Genomic DNA, 9608 nt, shown 5'->3' with positions numbered 1-9608 from the left:
GATCGCAGTGTGGTATTATGGAACGCATAATACTTTGCTAGCCATCCTGTGGAAACTTGTTCGTAAACTGTGGCAATCTCATATAATTAATGCACTAAGTGTGAATTCTATAAGTTTGTAGCTCGTGGATTGAACCTGTGACCTGCGATCGCAAGTCTCAGTCCTCTACGCCTGGACTACCACTGTTCCAATAATCAAATACTTATTACACTAAAATGTAAATGAAATAAAATAATGCACAAAAAAACACATTTAATGAGACGTCGTGACTTATTATCATCACACATATTTCCTAAAAGAACAATATAGAAAATTCGAATTTTACCATTTTGATTGATTATTTATTAATTTTATTAAAAAAAAGTTTAAATAAGATTAAGAAATAATTAACTAAAATATTTACAGATGCCTTTGCTCGATTAAATCAAATGAATTCGCACATGACTATAGATATTGTATTTATGATTTTTAATTTAGCTGTTAAAACTTTTATTGTATTCTTAATAATATTTACAATAAAAAGTTATTGTGTTCTAGTGAGATATCGATATGCATTATGTGTGGATGAAGAAAAAAAAATCAAAAATATGCTCCGCCGCGACAGCTGTTCGCTGCCGTGACCAGGATTCGAACCTGGGTTACTACGGCCACAACGTAGGGTCCTAACCACTAGACGATCACGGCTGTCGGAACTTGTAACAGTGTACTCGAATAGCTGCTACAAATGCGCTTAAAACTGGAGCACTTTCACCGTTTTTGCTTACGATATAACTCACCGCACTGAAACCGATGCAATAAGAACCATAAAACGGTTCTAAATGTGACAAGAAGATTGTAAATATTTTTCTTATAAAACGACTATCTCGTAACATTGTGAGGCCGTATTAAATTTTACAATATCATACCAGTATATATGTCTACCCCGATATAATCGTCTAAATGAGAATCATCGGTGCCTTGAGCAGTTTTAGCTCAGCGGTAGAGAACCGAGACTTACAGATGTATGTCACGTGTTCGATTCCCAGGATACAATATTACATAAATCACACTATGTGTATTAATTATATATGATTACCACTGCTCATAAACAAGTGTCTATAGGACAGACAGCGGCTTCCTTTGCGTACATAAATACCACACTGCGATCACCAACTCGCCTGCCATGCGTGGCGATTTCGATATATCCTTCCATAGACATCTTTGAGAGAGACCTAAGCTTTGTAGTGGATCTCTATGGGCTGAAATATATCTATCACCGCTAGACATAAATCTTCCTTATAGACTTCCAATAGGACCAGCAGGAAGTAGAAATTACGAAGACCAAAACAGATGACTAACGAAAATGTAGCTCAAATTGAAATTCAAAATATCTTTATTAATATGCACTTATGATTCGACTACTTATATAGCTATCTGTTTAAAAAATCTAATATTCAGAAGTGACTGCTGATCTACAGAGAAAGCCTGCCAAAAACATAACGGATCTATTTAAATTAAATTTAAAGTTGCTAAATATTGCGCTAGGTCGATTATATGTTACAAATTACTTGAACTCTCTTGCAGAACAAAACTGCATATAAGAGAACAAGTTTCTTGAAGTTATCTAAGCCTTGATAGTGTACGTGCATTGGTTGAAATATTTATGGTCTATTCTCCTAAATCTTTAAATGTTTCGTTTCGACACCGACGGTATTCGACGTATTACATTTTTAATTTAATTTAACTATTATTTTTTTTTTTTTTGAGTAGATACTTTTACCTATGATTATTAAGAAACGAACAAGAAACTATTCTAATTAAAAACATCATAAGAAATCAGGTCTTATGGTAAAAAGAGAACCTGAGTATGTATGGTATCCACTACTCTGCATTAGGTCGACATTTGATTACGGTTGCTTTAAGAAGATTATACACCTATGAAGAATCAATTCCGGTCATAAGTAGAGATCTCTATCTGCCTGGGCTGTCAATTACTAAGAGACAAGTTTATCACAACAAGAAAAATAAAAAGACAGAGTAATATTTATGAATAGGTAATAGAACTTCTTTTTTATTGATTTGGAGAAGAAAAATAATCGAGAGCTCAGCGAACCATCGCCACAAAGAACTCGAAACGAATGACCGCTTTTGCGCTTAAAGTTCTGGAATGGGGAACACGACTAGCGCAACGTGACCTATGTTGCACTTATTATAATAGTTCCAACCACAAGGTGAACAAATGACTTTATTAAAGTTGTCTGAAGACGTTGAATTTGCTCTGCTTATGGAAATTTCAGTGATAGTCCAGCGGTGGACTTCTTACATCTGTATTGGTGATGACGATTGATTTAGAGCTCATAAATGTGGGCCAAAAAATGATGTATTAATTATATTCACATATAAAATCATAATCATCACAAATAAAATACGTAGTTGAAAAAATCATAATCGTTCACCAGAATTGAAAAGTAATGTGCCATAATTTTATATTTAAAACTTACTTACTCCTCTGGCTCAGTGACCTAAAGTGGGTCTTGGCCTCTATCTTGCGCCATTGTCTGCCATTGGTTGACATTCAATTCTCGCAAGTCTGCCTCAACGCGATCGATCCAGCGATACCTGGATCTACCCAATGGTCTTCGACCCCTCGGTTTTTCCAGGTACGCTACCTTCACGCTCCGATCCGATCCCATTCGCTCCAAGTGACCAAGCCAGCGGATTCGTTGAGCTTTATATTCGCCAATGATATTTGGCTGTACTACTAAAGTCTCAATTTCGGCATTCTTTCGGAGCCTCCAAGATCCGTCTTGTATTCTCGCTGGTCCCAAGATCATCCGCATGATTTTGCGTTCCGTCACTAGCAGTTTTTGTTCTTCTTTCAAAGTTAGCGTCCAAGCTTCACAGCCATACATCAATATTGGTCGTATTACGGTTTTGTAGATACGGACTTTTGTACTTCTGCTGAGCCTAGACACTAGAACCTTGTAAAGTGCTGCACTGCATCTCAGCGAGTTCTGGATACGGATATCGATCTCCTCTTCTCTGGTGTTGATATCCGTTATGGTGCAGCCTAGATACCGGAAGTTCACCACTCCTGCATATGAAACGTTTAATATTTAAAACAAAAAAGTTTAAAGTTTTATATTTAAAACACATCTACAAATTCAAAATATAATAAGAGGCTTATTGATACAAAAATATTCTTTTCAAGTACAAAATAACTTGAATTTATATTCAAGATGCCGCTAACGCCTGATCAAATCGTGAAGCACTTTAGAAAATTTATAAGAAAATTTGCTTGTAATAATTCGTAAGGCTATATTATTTTTTGACAAATTTAACTCTGTTCAGCGCAGTTTTACAGTTCTTGTTTGTCGTTTTCGTGGAGGGAGGGCGAAGATGATGATTAGCCTAAACTTTTGTTTACTCTTGAGGTTGAGTTAGGGGAAAAGATAGAGGAAGGAAGTATCGCCTTTATGGGCGACGACAACCTGGGCCCATCATTCCTAGTATTTGACAGAAAAGTAGTGCAGACAGCAACAAAAGGAAATCAGACACAGGAATAAAAAAGGGTAGAGCTTGCAAAAGTCAAGAACAAACTAAAATGAAGTATTTAATGGAATCAGGCAATATTTTGCGGAAGTCCATCCTAAGTAAAAAAAGGACTATTATTTAGCCACTTCCGCACATACAGTGGTAGTCGTGCAACAAAATGCACCGCCCGCCAGCCCGCTGATAAATGCGCATGCGGCAAACAGTGCGAATTACACAACTACCACCGTTAAATCACTCAACAGGTGTTACACCCCTCCTCGGGGCATCTTCAGGAGTTATGTTACACCGATTAGTGCCAAACACAGAGTCGTTACTCTCTGTCTCTACTTTCTCTCTACTTTCTTATTACTCAGAAAAAAGTATTAACAGTAAGGTTTTTAGAAAAAAAGAATAAGTAGAAAAACAGACCTTGTGAAGCGTAAAAGGAATGAATAAAAGAAAACGTGAAGAACGAAAGAGAACGTAGAAAAAAATTTGAAAAATTCATTTCACCCGAATTGGTAATGTCTCTGGCCCACGCAAGACAGAAAGAATGAAAGGCTCTCAACAACGAGGGTTATTTTAGAAAAAAATAGTTCAGTAGTAATGTTGGTAGGCTTTTTCAGATGCCAAGGCATGGGTCGTTACATACTATTGTAGCTGCCAAATTTGAATCTACGTATCTTATCACCCAATTGTTAACAGAAATGAGGCCGCCAACAAGAGACGATAAAGAAACAAAGGAAGATCTCGTTGACGCGTAAAGTGTAACAGGACAGGAGTTAAGAAACACTACCACAACGAACTTTATATAGTCGACTTTGGGAACATTGCGACATTATTCCTGCATGTGTAGTAAAGCAAGAGTCGTCGCAAAAATTGATCACAGACTACAAACTCCGAGAACTGAAAAAAAAAGCTTAACGAGTGCGACGTATTATCTAAAGTGACCAAAGCTTCGTTTTCTTCTTGGTTTGATGAAGTTGATGCTGTTAGCCCGGGGACTTTAAAAGCTTCATCAGAACTATGTTCACGGAAGCTATTTTGAAGCAATTTATTACATAAAAGCTCGCGTATAACACGAGGGATAACTGTTATATATTTTAGCAATTTCTAGTTATAAAGTTTTAGAGCTTTTTTTGAATCCTTGAAAACTATTCTCTGTGTTTGAAATTTTTTCATGACCTTTTTTATGCGTTCTCTATCTACATTTTGTATGTAGGTAAGTCGTTAGTTCTTAGGGATTTTCACCAGTGTTTCTGTGTCGTTATTATCAAAATCAAAAGACAACGAATACTTTTTTAAATATTATATTATTAAATTATATTAAAGGGATTTTGCTTTTGCAAAATGATTGCTTCAAACTAGACTATAATGTTTTCACAAGATTGTAAAACAAAGAGCCAATTTTGGCTTTTTAATACGCTTCGATTACGAATGCGTATTGTTCTACCGTCCAATGTTACATTATTAAAAAACCCACACAAATTGTAAAGTTATGACAGTTTCTTTCTTGATCGTATACTAATTTTTTTTTAAAAAATTAAATTAAAATCGAATTTTGCTACCGGACGTTTTGTTTTCAGAAGACAGAATACCAATATTAATTTTCCAACAATTTTCTCGTTTTGCCCACAGACTAAAATTACAATTGTTACTTGCATTACGAACTACTGTTATAAATAACAGTCAAAGCAATGACTTTAGAGTAATGCTTTCGCTGCTGAAAACCATAAACACTAATGAAGCGCAACACGCCGGCACAGAGGAATTATGGTTGTTTTAAAATTAAGTCGCAGTAGGACTTCCTTAGCTCCCCTGCGGAGAGAACAGCTAATTTTCTCATATCTATTCGTTACTATATATATTGCGTAGCGCAAAATTCGGCTAATTTTCTTTTTATGACACCATTGAGGCACACGAGTGGTATAACAAATCTATCTTTGCTTTCAATAAATTAAGACACACGTAAGTAGTAAGACGTCCACAATTTCAAAAAAACCTTTAGTTGATTTCCGCAGAATCGGTTGGAAGCGTCTCCATTTCAAAACCTTAGGCTCCAGTGCCATCTGTTAAAAGAGGCATAAAAGGAAATGATCAGGAAAAAGAGTATAGCTTACCGTGACAAAATAATGATTCAATTCAAAATTTTAAAATTCTTTATTCAAAATACGATGATCACATCTCTTTTTGAGATCAAGTCGGGTCAACCATCAAATGGAAATATTTCTCGTCGTCGTATCAGCCCATAGACGCCTACTGCATGGCATAGGCCAGCCCAGATATCTATGAAGAGATATTATACCACAATCGCCACGCTTGGCAGACGGGCTGGCGACCGCAGTGTGGTATTACAGTACGCAGAGCACGCTGCTAATCAATCGCAGGAACCTTGTTTCTGAGCAGTGGCAATCCTAAATAATTAATTCACAAAATGTGAAATATATAAAATCTTAAATCCAACCAGTGAGATAAGATCGCAAATTCTTCTCTACCGCTCAGCTACCACGTTTCGGATGGATAAGTAGCATAATAAATATAATAAAATTATTACTTAATCTTACAGTATGCGATTTTGTAACTTATCGTTGTTTTTTGTTAAGACATTAAATCTCTGTGTGATCACTAGGAAAAATATTTTTAAGCTAGATATAAATTATAAACTATTCAGTATACGTAATGTAGAGTAAATCCCTTGCTCCGCTACTTGATACACATAACAAAAAAATAAATACGAATGCAATGATGTAAGAAAAAAAGAAAAATAATTATATACTCTTTACTGTGCACAGAACAAAAAAAGTAACAGAATTACACTGCAAGACCCCGAATCAATAAAAAAGAGGAAGTAATAATACGTAAAGCGAAATAAAATCAAAGATTTTTGGTGTTATATTTAGATATTTAATTGCTACGTAATTATAAAAATTAAGTGCTAATTGGTTCACGCTAAAAGTCAAAGGTATAAACTAGAAATTTAATTTCAACTTAATATATTTTTAATAATAATTACAGTGGACGCCATATGGCAGAAATAATGATAATAATGATGAAGTTTTATTAGGCTTAACAAAAAAAAAAACTTAAAATCTATATGCATGATGATTTAATAAGAACAGGGATATATCTTTAAATATATCGATTTAGAATTAATTATTAAATTTATTGTTAACTTGACTAGATTTAGTCAAGTTAGCAAACTAGAGATATTCATTTATTAACTCCGATTATAGATATAAAAATACTGAATAGTGAATATAAAAGGCGACGCGTGAAGGCAATAGAAAAAATATAAAAAGCATGCTCCGCCGCGACAGCTGTTCGCTGCCGTGACCAGGATTCGAACCTGGGTTACTACGGCCACAACGTAGGGTCCTAACCACTAGACGATCACGGCTGTCGGAGCTGGTTACATTGTACCTGAATAGCTGGTATAAATGCAATTAAAACTGGGGCACTTTTACCTCCGATATACGTCACCGTAGCGCGTTCTTACAGCCGATCGATTGCAAAAACATCGAACAGATCATGAAGTTTTTTTTTAATGATCCGCTATTACCGTTACATTTTCATGCTATTCGGTTTAAACAAGTAAGAGTTGCAATAAAAGACGTAACAGTTAAAGTAACCAAGTAAAAGGCTAATCTAAACAAACAAAGATTAATTAAAAGCATATACGGTTTGTAATAAAGATTGAAAAAGGAGAATAACAATGTAAAGAAATAGAAGTTACATTTAAAGAACAAAAAACTGAAGAAAAAGAAAGTAAACTGAAACACTTAGAAGTCACATTGAAAGAAGTAAAGATTAAATAATAACAATAAGATGCATAATAAGAATAAGGAGTTAAACTGAAATAAATAGGAGTTACATTATAAAGAACTGACAGATCATTATCTTCATTTCAGCCGTAGAAAGTTCTCTGCTAGACTTTTGCTACTTCCATAGATTTTCAATACCACCAGTTGGACACGATCTCAATTAAGGGTCATCCAATGACATTAACAAAGTTAAAATCGAAGGTTGAGAATTAAAAATCAGAAGCTAAAATAAAATAAATAGTAGTTACATTAAAATAACTAAAGGTTGAAAAAAAGTAATTATTATTTGAAGTAAAAAAATAGAAGAAGAAGAGAACTAAGTTAATTATTGCGCATAAGGAGTTAAACTGTAATAAATGGAAATTAAATTCAAAGAACTAAGTTTAAATAATGAGAATAAAAAGTTAAACTAAAAGAAATAGGAATTACATTAAAGGAACTAATGGTTAATTAATGAGAACAAGGAGTTAAACTGAAAGAAATATGAAATACATTAAAATAACTAAAGATTGATAAATGAGAATAAGGAGTTAAACTAAAAGAAATAGTCATGAGTTATTTAAAAAAGATGGTCTCAGAAGTAAGATAAAGAAGGATTGACACTAACAGATAATAGAAGTAATATTAAAGTATTTAAATAAATGTACGAAATATATCACAACAAATAATTATTCTAATTCATTCTGAATTGATATCTGTCAAATAATGCACACACTTTTGTGTACGCATTCAATACGAATAATTATAACGCAAACTGATTAATCACCATGACATGCAGTTTATAAGAGAATGCAATCAACGAAATGAATTCACGAACTCTTAAATCCCCACTTAATTGAAGCTGGGAGAGCTTTCGTTATTCCAGTTACTGCTTGCAGTAAATTAATGTCACGTTGTTATTATCGCAGATACTTTCATTTTATGTTCCTCCTTTTTTATTTAAGTACGTCTTTTTTAAAGTAAAAAAGGTGATACTACAGAAATTAGCTGTCGAATAATTTCCGCAACTTGTCTGTCCTCGATCGCATGTCCTTGTTGAAGTTTTAACGCTTAAATTAAGGACAAAAAAACATTTTCCTTAGTGGTTGATGATGGCTTCCATTTTTAAATAATATCGATTTTTTTTCGAACAAATTTTAAAAAAATGCTGCGATGTTCATATACATGAAGGTTGGTTATGGGTGCAAAATCTTCAAATATATGGCTTATTTGAAAGCAAAAATCTTTAAGCCTTTTATACCAATTTCTAATCACCCGTATAAAGCGATCACTCTGAAATATGTTACATTCATTCGTTTTATAGTTTTATTGATATTATATTTATTATTCTATTGAAACGCGACAAGTCAATAACTTCTCCATATTAATCGTAATTTTTAAAAAACTTTTAAAAAGATTTTTGAATAAGATGTACCAAGTTCACATTCACCTTTTTAAATCTTTCACCTGACTTGCACTTTACCTGACATTCCGCCATGTAGAATTTACAGATTCCGCGGGTGCAAGGGGGCAGGGCGCACTTAGTGTAAAACCTCTTTTGTTAAATCTTTTACATCAATATCCAATCACTGTTTACAAGGGCGCATTAAGAGCCGAAAACCGTCATAATATATCATTTATCTGCACAAAATTACTTCTGAATAAACAAACCGGCAGACACGGTCATACTATCGGAATTCTATATAACGACTTATAAGCTATTAATTGTAAATACAAAACAAGCTTACATTGTAAATGTGTGTACGAAAATTCGCCTCGAAGGTTGGTAGCCGCCATTTTGACGGTAAATTAAAAGTGACATTTAGTGCAGATTGACATAAATTTAAAGCTCAATCATTGCGACCGAAAGTCAATATAAAATACTATATTAATTTTGAATACAGCTTATAAAATGGAACTGATTTAAAAAATTTAACAATAGATATTAATTAAATGATTAGATGTAATTAAATATTTCTTGACAGGATATAATTATATTTTTTCGAAACAAACTTAACAATTAAGCCGCGTGATCTTCACATGTTTTGAGAATTGATAAAAGGATGATAATTATTTTCTGGTATCTTTTTAATTAACAGATGTGTATGTAGATTTTTTTATGACCCACGTTTTTGGGGATCTGTCCTTCCACCCCTATCTTATTGGTTACAGGAATTTTTAAGGCAATAATTTTTTCAGTTCTCTTTTTATTTACAATCATTTTTAGCTTCCTTCATTCTTTAACATTTACACTATTACATTATGCTTGTTTGTTTTTATTCCTTTTGTCCATCA

At 33.6% G+C, this 9608-nt stretch overlaps 2 non-coding genes across 2 annotated transcripts; both read right to left on the bottom strand.

Annotated features, from left to right (window-relative positions):
* Window positions 1-612: 612 nt before the first annotated feature.
* On the bottom strand, window positions 613-684 carry TRNAH-GUG (transfer RNA histidin (anticodon GUG)). The gene has a single exon. It is a non-coding gene; the product is annotated as a tRNA-His (tRNA).
* Window positions 685-6838: 6154 nt separating this feature from the next.
* Window positions 6839-6910, bottom strand: TRNAH-GUG (transfer RNA histidin (anticodon GUG)). Its single transcript has one exon. It is a non-coding gene; the product is annotated as a tRNA-His (tRNA).
* Window positions 6911-9608: the final 2698 nt, after the last annotated feature.

Source organism: Battus philenor, unplaced genomic scaffold (assembly GCF_028537555.1).
Source record: "Battus philenor isolate CCGP_79_NKW_IND1 unplaced genomic scaffold, ilBatPhil1.0.hap1 SCAF_3, whole genome shotgun sequence".
Taxonomy (NCBI): Eukaryota; Metazoa; Arthropoda; class Insecta; order Lepidoptera; family Papilionidae; genus Battus; species Battus philenor.
This window is presented reverse-complemented; position numbering and strand designations above follow the sequence as displayed.